Source organism: Pinus tabuliformis, chromosome 1_1 (genome assembly GCF_031772625.1).
Source record: "Pinus tabuliformis cultivar Carrire ecotype Pingquan chromosome 1_1, CPIR1, whole genome shotgun sequence".
NCBI classification, from domain to species: Eukaryota; Viridiplantae; Streptophyta; class Pinopsida; order Pinales; family Pinaceae; genus Pinus; species Pinus tabuliformis.
This window is the reverse complement of record NC_142297.1, coordinates 649,458,786-649,474,196: the sequence shown is the minus strand read 5'-3', so window position 1 is coordinate 649,474,196 and position 15,411 is coordinate 649,458,786. Positions and strand designations below refer to the sequence as shown.

The window sequence follows — 15,411 nt, the reverse complement described above, 5'->3', positions numbered from 1 at the left end:
AAACATCTGTTCCTAAGAAAAGTATTATTTATTTTTTCATTTGTACCTAGTCCTTTAGTAGGCCCCCTACTAGGGGGTCGTTGTGCCATCGTGTTGTGCCGTGCCTGGCCCTGGGCCTATACACCTTGGGAAAAATGTAAATGGCCCCATGGCTTGCCCGAGGGCTCATTCCCAGAATCGGCCCCGGGGTAGGCTGGAGGAGCGATTCAAAGAATCGCCCATGGTAAGTCAGGGGGGCGATTCTTAGAATTCCCCCATAGGATGATTCCCAAAATCACCCCCCACGGACCAAGGGGCAATTCTAGGAATTGCCCCCTGGCTTGCTAAGGGTCATTCTCAAAGTTGCCCCTTGGGCCGATTCCTAAAATCACCCCCTTAGCCTGCAGGGGCAATTCTGCAAACCGCCCCACTGACCTACCAAGGGTGATTCTGGGATTCAGCCCCATGGCCTTCCGAGGGCGATTCAAGGATTTGGCCTAGTGGGTCGATTCGAAAACAAAAAATACCAAAAATATGCACACCGACCCCCATCACAAGCTGGATGATAGATTCATACACGGAACAAAAAAAATCCATTCCTTACAAAAAAAAAAAAAAAAAATCATTTATCCTCGATCACTTCGTAAGTCCCCTAGTAGGGGCTCGTTGTGCCTTAGTGTCGTGTCGCACCTGGTCATGGGCTTGCCCGCCCTAGAAAAAAAATAAAATGGCCCCGTGGCCTACTTGAGGGCCAACTCCTAGAATCCACCCTTGGTAGGTTAGGGGGTTGATTCCAAGAATCTCCCCTGGCAGGCTAAGGGGACGATTCTCATAATCACCCCCGAGGACCAATTCTCACAATCGCCCCCTAGGGATGATTCCTAGAATCACCCCATAGGGTCGATTCCCAGAATCAACCCCAGGGCCAATTTCCTGAATCGTCCCCGAGGGCCAATTTCTAGAATCAACCCCGAGGGCTAATTTCTTGAATCATCCCCGAGGGCCAATTCCCAAAATCACCCCCATAATCGATTCCTGAATCGCTCCCAGGGTCGATTCCTAGAATCGCCCCCTAGGCCCATTCCAAGAATTCACCCCCTGGGTTGATTCCCATAATCGCCCCCAACACACAAGGGGAGCAATTCCAAAAATCACCCCCCGCAGGCTAGGGAGGCAATTCAGGGAATCGCCCCACGACCTGCTGGGGGTAATTCTAGGAATCGTCCCACTAGAAGGCCAAGGGTTTGATTCTGGGAATCAGCCCAAGGGGCCGATTCTGAGAAACACCACCGGCAAGCCAAGGGGGCGATTCTAGGAATCATCCCAAGGGGGTGAGTCTGAGAATCGCCCCTAGTAGGCAAGGGGGGTTATTCTCAGAATCTCCCTCCTAGCCTGTAGTGCTCAATTCTAGGAATCGCCCCCTTGGCAGGCAAGGTAGTCAATTCCCAGAATCAGCCCCTTGGCAAGCGAGGGTGTCTATTTTGAGAATCACCCCCTAGCATGTTTTGCCCTAGACAGGTAGGCTCACAGTCACGCATGCCTACCTGCGTGTAGTTTCTGTAGGCGGGCTCACCCTACTAGGGGCTTGCCCACAGATGTCATGGCAATGTGACTCACGTTGTTGTGTCGTAGGGAGGCATGCCCATAGTCATGCCGAGCCATGGAGGTGCCCGCCCATGGTATGACATAGTGCTACACACCGTTGTGTCATGGGTGGGAACACCCACCCACTTGTAGTCCTATGGGAAGGCATGCCCCTTGGTGGGCATGCCCGCCTGAAGCATGGTGGACTGTAGCATGTCACCATTTTGTGGGCATACCCGCTCGCAGCATGGCAGCGTGCATCATGGCGTCATGATGCAGGCATGCACACCCATAGCTAAACGTGCTCTCCCATAAGCACAGGTGTTTGGCCGAGCATGCCTGACTCAGCGCTTTCTCGCTATGAGTAAAATGCAAAACGACCTGCTCACTTGCATAGGGGTTGATTCCTAAAATCGTCCCTCGACTGACCAGGGGGTTGATTCTTAGAATCAATCCACTAGCCTACGAGGGGTTCGATTCAGAATCACCTCCCTTGCCTGCCAAGGGCGATTCTCAAAGTCACCCCCTATGTTGAATCTCATAATCACCCCCCTAGGCTGATTCTCAAAATCGCCCCCGGCATGCCAGGGAATCGCCCCCATGGGCTAATTCTGGGAATCACCCCCTAGGAAAATTCTCACAATCAGTCCCTTGGCTTACGAGGGGGCCAATTCCTAAAATCTCCCCCATTGGTCGATTCTCAAAATTGGCCCCCTCTCCTGGCATGGGATCGATTCCAAGAATCGTCCCTCACAGGCCACGAGGGGCGATTCCCAAAATCGCTCTCGGTATGCCAAGGGGGCGATTCCCAGAATCACCCCTTGGCCTATCGTGGGTGATTCAAGGAATCATCTCCTTGGCAGGCAGGGAGTCTGATTCTGAGAACCACCCCCGGCAAGCCAAGGGGGCGATTCTAAAAATCGCTCTCGGGGGATTCTCAGAGTTAGCCGCCTATCCTACCTGGTGAGATTCCAGGAATCAGCCCCCTAGTAGGTTAGGGGGTATATTCTGAGAGTTGGTTAGGGGAGCAATTCCCAGAATCACCCCCATGGCCTGTTGGGAATGATTATGGGAAAATGTCCCCAAGGTAAGCTAGCGGGTCATTTTGCGTTTTGCCCAGGGTAGGCAGGCGCATAGCCACGAGGAGGCACACAGGCATATGCCTATGGGCAGGCACGCCCAATGATGGGCCTGCCCACCCTAGACAAAACGAAAAACGTACCCCTAGCCTACCTGGGGGCCGATTCGCAAAATTGGCCCCTTGGCTTGCGAGGGGGACGATTCTCATAATCGGTCAGGTGGCTTGTGACAAGGGCGATTCTAGGAATCGGCCCCCTCACATGCTAAGATGTTGATTTTGAGAATCGACCCCCTAGCCTACTAGGGATCAATTGTATGCATCAACCCCGAGGCAGGCTAGGGATACGTTTTTCCCAGGACAGGTAGGCCCACGTTTAAGCATGCCCGCCTATAAGAATGCGTGCCAGAGGTGATTCTCATAGTTGCCCCCCTCAGCTTATTCCTGGAATCACCCCCATGGCCTATCAAGGATGATTCTAAGAATCATCCCCTATGAGGCCAAGGTATCAATTGTGAGAATCATCCGAGGGGAGATTCCCAGAATGGCCCCCATGGCCTCCCTGTGGTGATCCTCTGAATCGGCCCCCTAGTAGACCGGGGGTGATTCTAAGAATTGGCCCAGGGGCAATTCTGAGAATTGTCCCCTTGTCTTGTTGGGGATGATTCTGGGAATCGGGCCCATGGTCTGCGAGGGGTTGACTTGGGAAATCAGTCCCCAGATACTCCAGGGGACGTTTTTGCATTTTTCCCAAGGCAGGCAGGCCCACAGTTGGGAGCACTCGCCCATAGGTAGTTCCTATGGGCAGACACGCAATCGGTGAGCCTACCTAGGGGCCCGAGGGCCCTCGGCTATAGGTTGGTGGAGTTACGTGTAGATTCACCCGCCTAGGACCAAGGGCCCAAGGGGTCGTGGCCCTAGGTGGGCAGCGATGCGTGAACCTAGATGGGCGGAGCTTCACATAGCTCCTCCCACCTAGGGTCACAACCCCTCGCCCCCTCGGCGGGATCAATCTGATTCCAAGAATGAAATTAAGCCCGCTAAAGGCCTCGGAGAGCACAATTTCTTTTATTTATTTTTTTAATGTTTTTCTATAATAGTTATCATTTTTTTTGTTTTATTGGTTTTATTTAAAATTTTAATTGAGTTTTTTTGTTATTTTAATTTTGTTTGCATATTAAAATTTTATTTTATTTTTGTAATGTTTTTTCATATTTTCTTTTAATGATTTTTTTTAAAGTTGTTTATTTGTTTTTTGAATTTTTATTTTAATTTTTTTATTAAGTTTATTTTTTTCTCTAATTGTCCAATGATGTATTTTTTATTTTGTTTCTTTCATCATGTTTTTCAAAAATATGTTTTTGTTTTATATATATATATATATATATATATATATATATATATATATATATCTTGTAAGCTTGGTAGGACCCTCCGATTTTTGAGTTTTTACATGCCTATTGTTCACCTCACTACGGGGGGAGGGTAACACAAGATTCGAATCCAAGTTCTCCGGTTTGGTGAGACTTCATTCCACGGCCATCACCAGCTACCCTAAGCGGACATTATATATATATATATATATATATATATATATATATATATATATGGGGAGGGTAGCACAAGTTTCCAACCTAAACCATCACCACTTGAGCTACCCCAAGTGAACATTATATATATATATATATATATATATATATATATATATATATATATATATATATATATATATATATATATCACTTACAAGTTGATTTTGTTTTACTTTTTAACATTTTTATGATTTCTTTTTAATTTAGTTTTTTTGTCTTTTTAATATGTTTGATTTCTTTTTGTCTTTTTTTAAATTTATGTTTTTTTAATATATATTTTTATTACTTTTTATTATTTTGTTTTTTTTTTTTTTTTTGTTCTTTTTCATTTTGTTTTTATTTTTAAATTTATGTTTTCATTATTCTTTTGAAATTTTAATGTTTTTCGGAGTCATATTAAAATGTTTTACGCCATTATTTCGAAATGTTGGAAATTTATACTCCAAGAAAAGAAACAAAAAATGTTTTTTCAACATCAACACTTTTCATTTTCATGGTGTTTTTTACACAAAAGAAAATTGCTTGTTCAACCCTAAACTTCTTGAACTTATCAAATACTTCATCTTTTGTACTGAGGAGGTAAAGCCATGTCATGTCATCATTGAATGTCATGTAGTAGAGATGAACTCCAAGTGATTTGTTAGACATAGGCCCACACACATCAGAATGGATGAGGTCTAATGTCTCTTTACCGAGTTTCATGAACTCCAATAACCCTAGCATTATATAAACTAAAGTATTTTTCCCAAACCAATACTTTTCCATAATATATATATATATATATATATATATATATATATATATATCCCTTTTATCTTCTAAATAATAAAAAGCAAATTATTTTTTAAATCTCTAACATATAGAATGCAACTTTGATCCATTATCCAGTTTCAATGATGTTGATCCCATGCCTCTTAAGAGAAGCCAATAATCATTGAGTCTTGACCATCTTGAACAAGTAGTAGATGACCTTCTTGATCCAACTTCAAGCAGTGTTGAAACCCATTCTTATGTAATTCATCATAGAGGGAGAATCCATGCCAACAAGGTGATATTTGACTCTTCTTGACCTTACCTTTGATACCATGTTGGGAAGTCAAAGAAATTATATTAGGGTTTGAAACTGTTTAGAAAGTGATATATCACTCATTTTTAAATATTGGAAATTAGAATTATTTATGTGTTTTGACTAATAACTAATGTGAATAAAAAAATAAATATTTCTAAAATAATCTTTAATTTTCATAAGTTTTAAAATAAAATTGATAATTCTCAAAATTATATATATATATATATATATATATATATATATATATATATATATATATATATCCCATAAAAAAACATTTACTCTTAAATTATTCAATATTAAATCACCACCATTATAAATTTTAATATATTTAATCATTATAAATTTGAAAATATTTGTAACGGTACTAATCTCTAAATATGAGAATCTAGCAATACTTATATAGCAATACTTATACCTTGACTGATTAAGCCCACATAACTATGATAATCCCGAAATGCTTCTGTAATTTTTCTAAAACATAAAAATAAATATTAAAATATGTCAATTAATCGCTTTATCTTATTGGTTTGAATGGACACCCGCCATCGTATGCCAATTATTGAGTACATACTCAGCATGGAAACTGTTTAGGACACTGGGCACTATTTGATCGACTAAATCCTTCAACCTCCTACGACCATTGAAGAGGTAACGATTGGGCAAATCGCTCATGCAGAAATCCAACACAACTTTCACGTCTTCGGGACCTGCAACAGTGTCCCTGCCTGGACACTCGTAAATGTATTTAGCCATCACCAACGCATACAGCAGGTGCTTGGCATTGAACGATCGGGCACCCGGTCGCCCATGCAAGAGGGCATGCTTTAAAATCTTTGTGATTTGCGCCATCACCCCACATTCGTTGCTACAAAGTTCCAAAACTGCCGGGAATCCATATCTCACGCAGAACCGACACAGAAGTTTCATAACTTTCTCCAGGACCGCGCACTCTTGGACAAATTCTTCATTCTCAAATCCCTCATATCGACATGCCTCATAAATCCGAGATACAATTGTACGAAGCGCATGAGACAAAGGGTATGAAGTACTTGTGGGATCGTAGTAATTTCGTGAAAGAAGAAAACCCGTAACATCTGCACACAGGGAGAGCTCACTAGTCCGCGATAATGGATCATCCAAGTGGTGTTTGATGAAATCGTAGTAGGCATGGAACAAAGGCATCCGCAAAGGTATCTGCACATCGAAAGCATGGACCAAAAGCATTGAGTGCAACATGCGCACGATTCTATCCTTGTCACTCCGGAGACTGCCCTCAAAGTAAACCATACGCATGATGCCACACAATGTCCCTGAAAGTAAGTACGGTGCAAGTGGGCCAAACCCTAAAATCTCCAATAGTTTAATTATCTCTCGGCACAAATTTTTGGTTTCCCGCCTTTCATCTATACCGTGCCAGTTTCTAATCCCATTACCATCAAAATCCCTGCCCAGCACTCCCAGAAGCCTGTCGAATCCTTCCACAGAATGCAACAGGGATATGTTGTCGTTACTATACTCGCAATTGCGGCGAAGAACAATGATACGTTCCCGAAGGGCGCTGGAATCTTGAGGTATACGGATATCGTTTGCGATCCAGCGAACCAGTGAATCGACATAGTCTACGATGTTCATGTTGTCTGCCATTATAATGATACGGGATCTGAGAAAATACGTGTGCTAAATGGAGTCCAGCCGGACGAATTGTGGGCAGGCCAAAAGTGATTGGAATCGCGGTAAAAAAAATTCAAAAAATGTTTAAATCTTTGAAAAGGAGAAATAAAATCTTAAAATTTTCAAATTTGATAACTATATAACTTGAGTTTACAAAAATTCTTATCAAATTTTCTCTCGGACTTTCCAAAACTTTTCGAAACAATTCCACTGGCTTCAAATCTAGATTTCCTTTCATAGCTTTAATAAATAACTTTTCAAGAATCTATATGGAAAGTCGGGACGCTTTTCCATTGGAGTTGTGAACCGACTGCTTTTCCATTGGAGTTGTCAACCGACTGCACTTATTGTTTCGGTAGTAATTATATTTTTTTGGTCGAGAGGAAGAGAAAAATAAATGTTTAAAGACGTCTTCATAGGTGAAAGAAGGAATAAATATACTTAAATGCTAAAAAAAAATTGTGTTTGGATTATAAAGTTATGATCAGTAGTGTTTTGATTGTTAATAGTAATGGTGATGGCTGTATTGTTAAATGATAAAAAAATAATGTTTGGATTAAAAAATTATGATTAGTGTTTTGATTGTTGATAGTGATGACTGTATTGTTAAGTGATGTGAAGTTATTGTTAAATTGTGATGTCTTAGAAGAGAGTAACACAAGGGATTTATATTCAAAAATAGACAAATGAAGAAACAACAAGATTACTTAATGAGAAATAAGGGAATAGATAAAACAATAACTGTAGAACAGAAATCACTTTGGTTGGGTCTTGGCTTGCTTTCCTTGGCCAGATAAATTACAAATTTATAGAGGCAAAAGAAGGATCTAAATCCTGTGTGTGGTTCTGATGGAGATCTGAAATGATCTAGAAACCACTAGCGGTGAAAGAGGTTCTAGAATCCTGCATGTGATTCTAGAAACTAATGGCGGTGTAGAAGAAAAATCAGATCTCGAATCCTCAGTGAATTTGGCTTCACACTTAGCATTCTCCCACTTGAAGCCAAATAAAAGTCATCAAGTCACACAGAGTCCTACCATGCCTCTACATAATTCATGTTTGTTTTGTGGTAGAATCTTAGTGACCATATCTTGGCGGATTGTTGTAATACTCTTTCTATCTAGCTTATTCCACTCTTTATTTGTCATCGATGAAGGCTTCTTTGTTATGCCCTCAATAATCAAATACTTATCCTTTAAAATCATTATATCCTCCATTTGTGATCCACTCTTGTCTCCATTTTCAATCAAATTCACGCACAAAAACTCCACTTAAAAATAAAACTTTAATTATTACTCTTTAAAATTTACTAATAATCACCTTCCTCCTTTTAAAATACCGTTTTCAAAAAATTCGTGCTGTTTTTAAAATATACTTTCCAAAATTCCAACATATAATTATATATGTTTCATAATAAATAAAAATATATATAACGTTTTAACCTTTTCACATTTCACACATACATATGTTGGTTTGAGAAAAAACTTCACGAGGTGCAAACTTGATGTAAAAAAAACTTACGAAAACCGCGTTTCAACTCCAATCTCCACCGATCTCCACTTTTTCAAACTCCAGCAACACGTTTCAACTTAGATCCATGGCCTTCTTTTTCTTGCAACAACTGCGTCATAGATCCATGGCCTTATTTTTCTTGCAACAACTCCCTTTTAGTTCGAGCCTTCCTGAGCTATTTCTTGGACAAATCGTTAAACAACTCCAAGAGTAACAACCAATGTTTTAACGAACGCTACCAGAGCAAGGCGATGGCACTAAGGAGCTTGCACGATGGCACTAAGGAGCTTGCACAGTGGATATTCGAACCATGCTGTGATACAAGAGCATACATAACACACAATGGATTTATACTCATAAACAAACAAATGGAGAAACAACAAGAGCATACATAACAAACAATGGATTTATACTCAGAGACAAACAAATGGAGAAACAACAAGATTACTTAATCAGAAATTGCTGAATGGATAAAACAATCGCTGGAGAAGGAATAGATAAAACAATCACTGTAGAACAGAAATAACTTTGCATTACATTAAAGGCTTGAGCCTTGGCTTGCTTTCCTTGGCGAGAGAAATTACAAATTTATAGAGGCAGAAGAAGGACCTAGAATCTTGTGTGTGGTTTGGATGGAGATCTCAAATGATCTAGAAACCACTAGCGGTGTAGGAGGTTCTAGAACACTACATGCGATTCTAGAAACTAATGGCGGTGTAGAAAGATCTAGAATCCTGGAGATATCTCATCTGGAATCCTCCGTGAATGGATGTATTGTCAAATGATAAAAAAAAATTGTGTTTGAATTAAAAAGTTATGATTAGTGTTTTAATTGTTGATAGGGATGAGTATATTGTTAAGTGATGTAAAGTTATTGTTAAATTGTGATGGGGTTTATTGTTAAGTTACTTATTAATTTTTTGAGCAAAAATAATTATATTAGAAGTGAATGTGGCTTAAATCTGATATGATACTTTTAAGTAATTATTTCTCAAACCACAAATCAAACTTGATTGGCTTATTATTTTAATCTAAAAACTATTAAAATATTTAATTTAAATATAATTAATAGAATAATATATGATAGAAAAATATTTTTCCTCACTCCTTGCTGGAAGGCTGTTAAATGTTACTATATGTGCTAGCAATATGGTGCTTCCTCAAGTTCAGGTGGTGGTTCATAGCGTAGTTATTTGGGACCTTGGATGCTCTATGTGGTTGTGGTAAACGGTAATTCAATGCAGCGCGAGTGTGAAGAGGTTTCTGCAGTGCGGAACGACCACAGTTTGGCTTTTGTGGGATCTAATTTCTCTACCTCGCAAGTACATTCTTATCGTCATTCTTTTGATGATTTTCTTGAATAGTGATATATGTTTTCTCGTTTCATTCCCTTGCTGGGCATGGTGCTGGGTTTGGTGTTTGCTGCAACCTGTGACAATCACCCTGAGGGGTTTGGTAGTCATACTGAGTGTTTTACGCCCCTGGGGATTCAGTGTCTGAGGATTCAGTGTTCTTAGTGTCTGTTAGTCATCCTGAGTGTTTTACGCCCCTGGGGATTCAGTGGCTGAGGATTCAGTGTCATGTCTGGGCAAGTGGCACAGGGTTGAATAACGTTAAGTGATTCACCTTCCATTGCTTGGATTTATAATATGTGAAGAGTGCAAATATTGTTCTAGGAGCGCCTCGTTTGACAAAGATCTTGATGTTTCAGAATATTTTTTCTATTGGTGTGGGAAAGGAGGTTCGCTTGGATTTATAATATGTGAAGAGTGCAAATATTGTTCTAGGAGCGCGTCGTTTGACAAAGATCTTGATGTTTCAGACTATTTTGTCTATTGGTGTGGGAAAGGAGGTTCGCTAATCCACTGTGACTCTTATGTGAAAAAGTGTTTTGTGAGAGGAAGAAAAAAGAAAATTATAACTAACTCACAATGGAGCTGCTTTTGCTGTGACCATAATCTGCTAAGCTTCACTGGAATATGACTACTATAATAAGGTTGTAGAGATAGCAAGCCACTCTCAGTCGGCTTCTGATAGCTATTCTCCATCTCCAGATGACAAAATTCCTGCTTTGGATGTTGGTAAAAGATGAAGCAGAAGTCAGAATATCTCCATCTATCTTATGTATCTTGAAACCTCACCAGATTCGTTGTAGTTTATTACTTTTCTATACACTACTACGCAGTCCTTGGATCTAGGTTTGAACACTGCCGTTATCGTAACACCGGTGAATGTACTACATTACTCGAGACAGTTTTCCAAATGGCTACCTTTTGATATAGACCCTTTACCAGTTTTTATGTTTGAGGATGCTTCCAGGGAGAACACAAAGAGAGAAGGGTTATTAACAAAATGGAGGGAAAAAGGTGGAATTCTACTGATAGGCTATGCAGCATTTTGAAACTTATCTTTAGGAAATATGTGAAAGAAAAGGATATGGCAGATGATATTTGTAAGGCTTTGCAAAGTCGCCCTGATTTATTCATTTGTGGTGAGGCACACACGATAAAAAAACACGAAGGCTGATATAACACAAGCATTAAAACAAGTGAAAACTCAAAGCCGAATTGCATTGACAGGTTCTCCTTTACAAAATAATTTGATGGAATACTATTGTATGGTAGACTTTGTAAGATAAGGATTCTTTCGAAAACAACCAGAGTTCAGAAACCGTTCCCAAAATCCCATAGAAAATGGGCAGCATGCTAATTCAGTTGCAGATGATGTGAAAATAATGAATCAAAGATCACATGTCATATATGAAAAGCTAAAAGGCTTTGTACAACCTATTTGCTTGAATCTGATGAAAAATGAACTTCCTACAAAATGTGTATATGTGATATGTACACATCTTTCTCCATTACGGTGGCAGTTATACATCGGATTCCTAGAGATACACGGGTTTATGAAGAACGAAAAGATTGTGTGAAAGGGGCACATAGGAAATGCTTCTTCATTATTCAGCCCAGATTTGGAATCATTTAGGGTTACTGCAAATAGCCAAAAAGGGCAGAGACTCTCAACACGAAAATTTCATTTTGTATGAAGATTGTCAGTTATTAATCACTGTTCAGCATTCAGCTTAGTCAGTAGATAATAAATATCATTCGTTGCAGTTATTGTAGTCAGTAGATAATAAATATCATTAGGTGCAGTTATTGCTCATCTGTAGCTAAAGGTGTCTATAAATTGTAATGTTTAGTAGTGAAAGGAACAAGTTTTGTGAGCGTTGAAGCATGTGTTCTCCTTTGATTGAAGATTCTTGGCTGTGGCAAATTTGTGAAAGATGCCTGGGAAGATTAGTGAATCAGTGCAGAGAAAATCAATTTCCTCAAACTTGAAATCGTGTTGCTGTGTGAAAGAAGCTGCGAGTTGAGTTGCTGTGTGAAAGATGCTGATGAGTAAGGCTGCCGTTGTAAGTTGGTGAGTGTGAAATAGTGTTGTTGTCGGTTGTAGTCGCTGTAAAATTGAGCAGTGGTTTTCATCTTATTTCGTTGGGGCTCAGCCCCTGCATTTCAAAGCCCTTTGCTGTGGTAACATCCTTTTAAATTAAAGCCCTTTGTTTTATATGCCTTTTATGATTAAAATGGAGCACATCATTTTTTGAGATTGATGTTATAAAGTGTAATGAGAGAAGGGTGATACGTGCTTTTATAACTTGCTTTGAAATGACATTGCGAAGAGGAGAGAAACTATTGTGTGATTTAATGAGAGAGAAGGTTTTCATAAGGAAAAAAAGGATAAGTGGTTTGAGGATTATTAAAAATAAAAAGGAGTTTTTCTTGAAGTGAAGTTTAATATAAAGAGATTTTATTCTTTTTATGTGAAAATTTTATGAAATTTTATGAGGATTTTTTGACATCACTTTCCTTGTGGTGAATTTGGGTGCATTTGGATTTAGATTTTGTGGCATTTTGTTGATTGGAAAAAGTTATTTTTCCCATCATATCAAATTTGTTGGTTGATATTTATTTGAATGAATCCATCAAACTTAATGGAGAAAATTATATTAATTGGAAATTCAAGTTGTTCACTATTTTAGAAGGTTATAATTTGTGGTCCATTGTGAGTGGAGATGGGCCAAAACCCACTATTGTAACTTCTATTCTAGATTGTGAAAAGCGAGATAGGAAAGCAAAGGTGTTATTGCTTATGTCCTTAAAGGACAACATTATCCCTCATATCATAGATTGCAAGACATCAAAGGAAACCTCTGATATGTTGAAGGGTTTCTATGAAACAACAAATACAAACAGGATCTTGTTTTTGAAGGCTAAGCTTTTATCTCTAAAAATGGAAGCAAATGAAAATATAAACAATTTCATATCTCATGTCAAAGATTTAAGTGATAAGTTAGGAGATATTGGTGAAAAGGTGTCTAGTACTCACTTAGTCACCATTACATTAAATGGCTTAGTGCAAGATTATCAAATTTTTGTTTCAAGTCTTTGAGCTAGATAGAAGGCCCCTACATTTGATAAATTGACAGGAATTTTTCTACAAGAGGACGAGAGGATGAAGAACTTTAACTTGGGCTCTAGTAGTTCAGATTTGGTGTTGGTAACCGAAGGCAAACATCCATACAGAGGAAAGCCATGGGACAGGAACAAAGGAGGCAAGTTTCAAGAAAAACAGAAAGGTATGACATAGTCTAAGTTTCCAATGAATGATATGAGAAATGTCGATTGTTATTATTGTGGCAAACCCCAGCATCATTCTAAAGATTGCTATAAAAGGAAATATAATGATTCTATGCAAAGAAATAGAAGGCATAATGGAAATTTTGTGGATAGAGACACCTCACTGAGTGATGGATTTAAAAACCTTAAATTGTTTATTTCTGGTGTTGCATTGTCTGTGGAAAATGATGATATGAATGATTGGTTCATTGATTCTGGTGCATCACTCCATATGTCTTGTAATAAGGAGTGGTTTGATGAATTTTATGAAAACATTGATGGAACATATGTTTATGTAGGAGATAATAGATCACTTAAAATTCAAGGTTATGGAGTAATAGGTGTGAATTTGCCTAATGGACAAGAGAGAGAGATCCATAATGTGATGTATGTTCTTGGTATCAAAAAGAATTTAATTTCTGTTTCTATTACTGCTCACCAAGATTTAAGGTGGAATTTGTTAAGTCATAGTGTGTAGTGAAAGACATTCAAGATCACTACAAGGTTATTGCCACAAGTACCAGAGTTGGAGGCTTGTATAAGTTGGATGTGACCAGGAAAATTCATTCAATATTGGCATCTACAACAATATCAACAGTAGAGTTATGGCATCAAAGGTATGGACATCTAAATCACAATGATTTAATGCTACTTCAAAGGAACATAATGGTTGAAGGTCTTCCTCGCTTGAAGAATGATCATGTTGAACATGAATCATGTGTAATTGGCAAGCAACATAGGGAGGAATTTCCTATACATAAAGAAAAAAGGCAAAGGAAGATAGTTGAATTAATTCATACTGATGTATGTAGATCTATGAAAACTAGATCTATTGTTGGAGCATGGTATTTTGTATTTTTTTGGATGATAGATCTAGATCTACATGGGTTTATTTCATAGGAATGAAGAGTAATGTTTTTTAGTACTTTAAAGAGTTTAAGAGTATGGTGGAAAAACAGAATGGCAATTGCAATGAAATTGTGTGATCTGATCAGGGGGGAGAATATAAATCAAGAGAATTTAATCAATATTGTAAAAGCAATGGGATTCTACAATAATTTACAATACCACATACACCTTAGCAAAATGGAGTTGTTGAGACAAAAAATAGAACACTAGTTGAATCTGCACGTAGTATGCTTCAAGGTAAAAATATTTCTAATGGTTTTTGCGCTGAATCTATTGATAATGTTGTTTATTTAAAATAGGAGTCCAACCAAAAGTTTAGAGCTTAAAACACCTTTTGAAGCATTTTATGGGTACAAACCACAAGTGAGTCATTTAAGAGTTTTTGGTTGCAAGGCATTTGCTCATATTCCAAAAGATGAAAGAAGAAAACTTGATGCAAAGTCAATTAAGTGCATATTTATTGGTTATTGTGATTATCAGAAAGCATACAAGTTGTTTGACCCGAGTACTCATAGATTGCTTGCAAGTAGGGATGTGGTGTTTCATAAGAATGAAAATGAAGGTGATAAAAAGAATGATACTCGTGTATGGCATGATACTCATGATTATGTCAAATTAGATACAAGTGTTGAACAAGAACAAGAACAAGCACAAGAATAGGTACAAGTTCAAGAGAAAGGTGTATCAAGCAATCATGACACTCCAAGAAGAGGAGAGGAGACTCCGCAAAGTTGAAAGAAGTAAAAATACAAGAAGGTCATCATGTCAAAGTTGGGTACCTATAAGGTATAAATATTATGCATTAATGTCTCTTGTTATGAATTTTGTGTAACCTGCAATCTATGAGGAAGCTAAAGAATATGAAGAATGGAGAGATGCAATGAATGAAGAATATGACTCTATAATGAAGAATCACACATGGCAATTAACATAATTTCGTAAAAACAAAGCTCCCATACGATGCAAATGGCTGTATAAATCCAAGTTTAATGTTGATGGAAGTATTGATAAACATAAAGCTAGATTGGTTGCAAAAGGATATTCACAAAAGGAGGGAATTGATTATGAAGATACTTTTGCACTTGCAGCTAAATTGAACACAATTAGAATCATGATTGCATTAGAGACAAACTATAATTGGAAAATGCATTACTTAGATGTCAAATCTGCATTTTTGAATGGTGAGTTAAAAGAAGAAGTTTATTTGGTTCAGCCTGAAGGGTTTGTAAGACATGGGCAGGAGCATCTCGCTTGCAAGTTAAAGAAAGTTTTATATGTTTTGAAACAAGCACCAAGATCTTGGTATGTGAAAATTGATTCTTTCTTTTATAAGAA

At 38.4% G+C, this 15,411-nt stretch overlaps 1 pseudogene; it reads left to right on the top strand.

The window, feature by feature from the left end:
* Positions 1-7,487: 7,487 nt before the first annotated feature.
* LOC149215062 (protein CHROMATIN REMODELING 20 pseudogene) lies at positions 7,488-11,574 on the top strand (annotated as a pseudogene).
* The last annotated feature ends 3,837 nt before the right edge of the window (positions 11,575-15,411 follow it).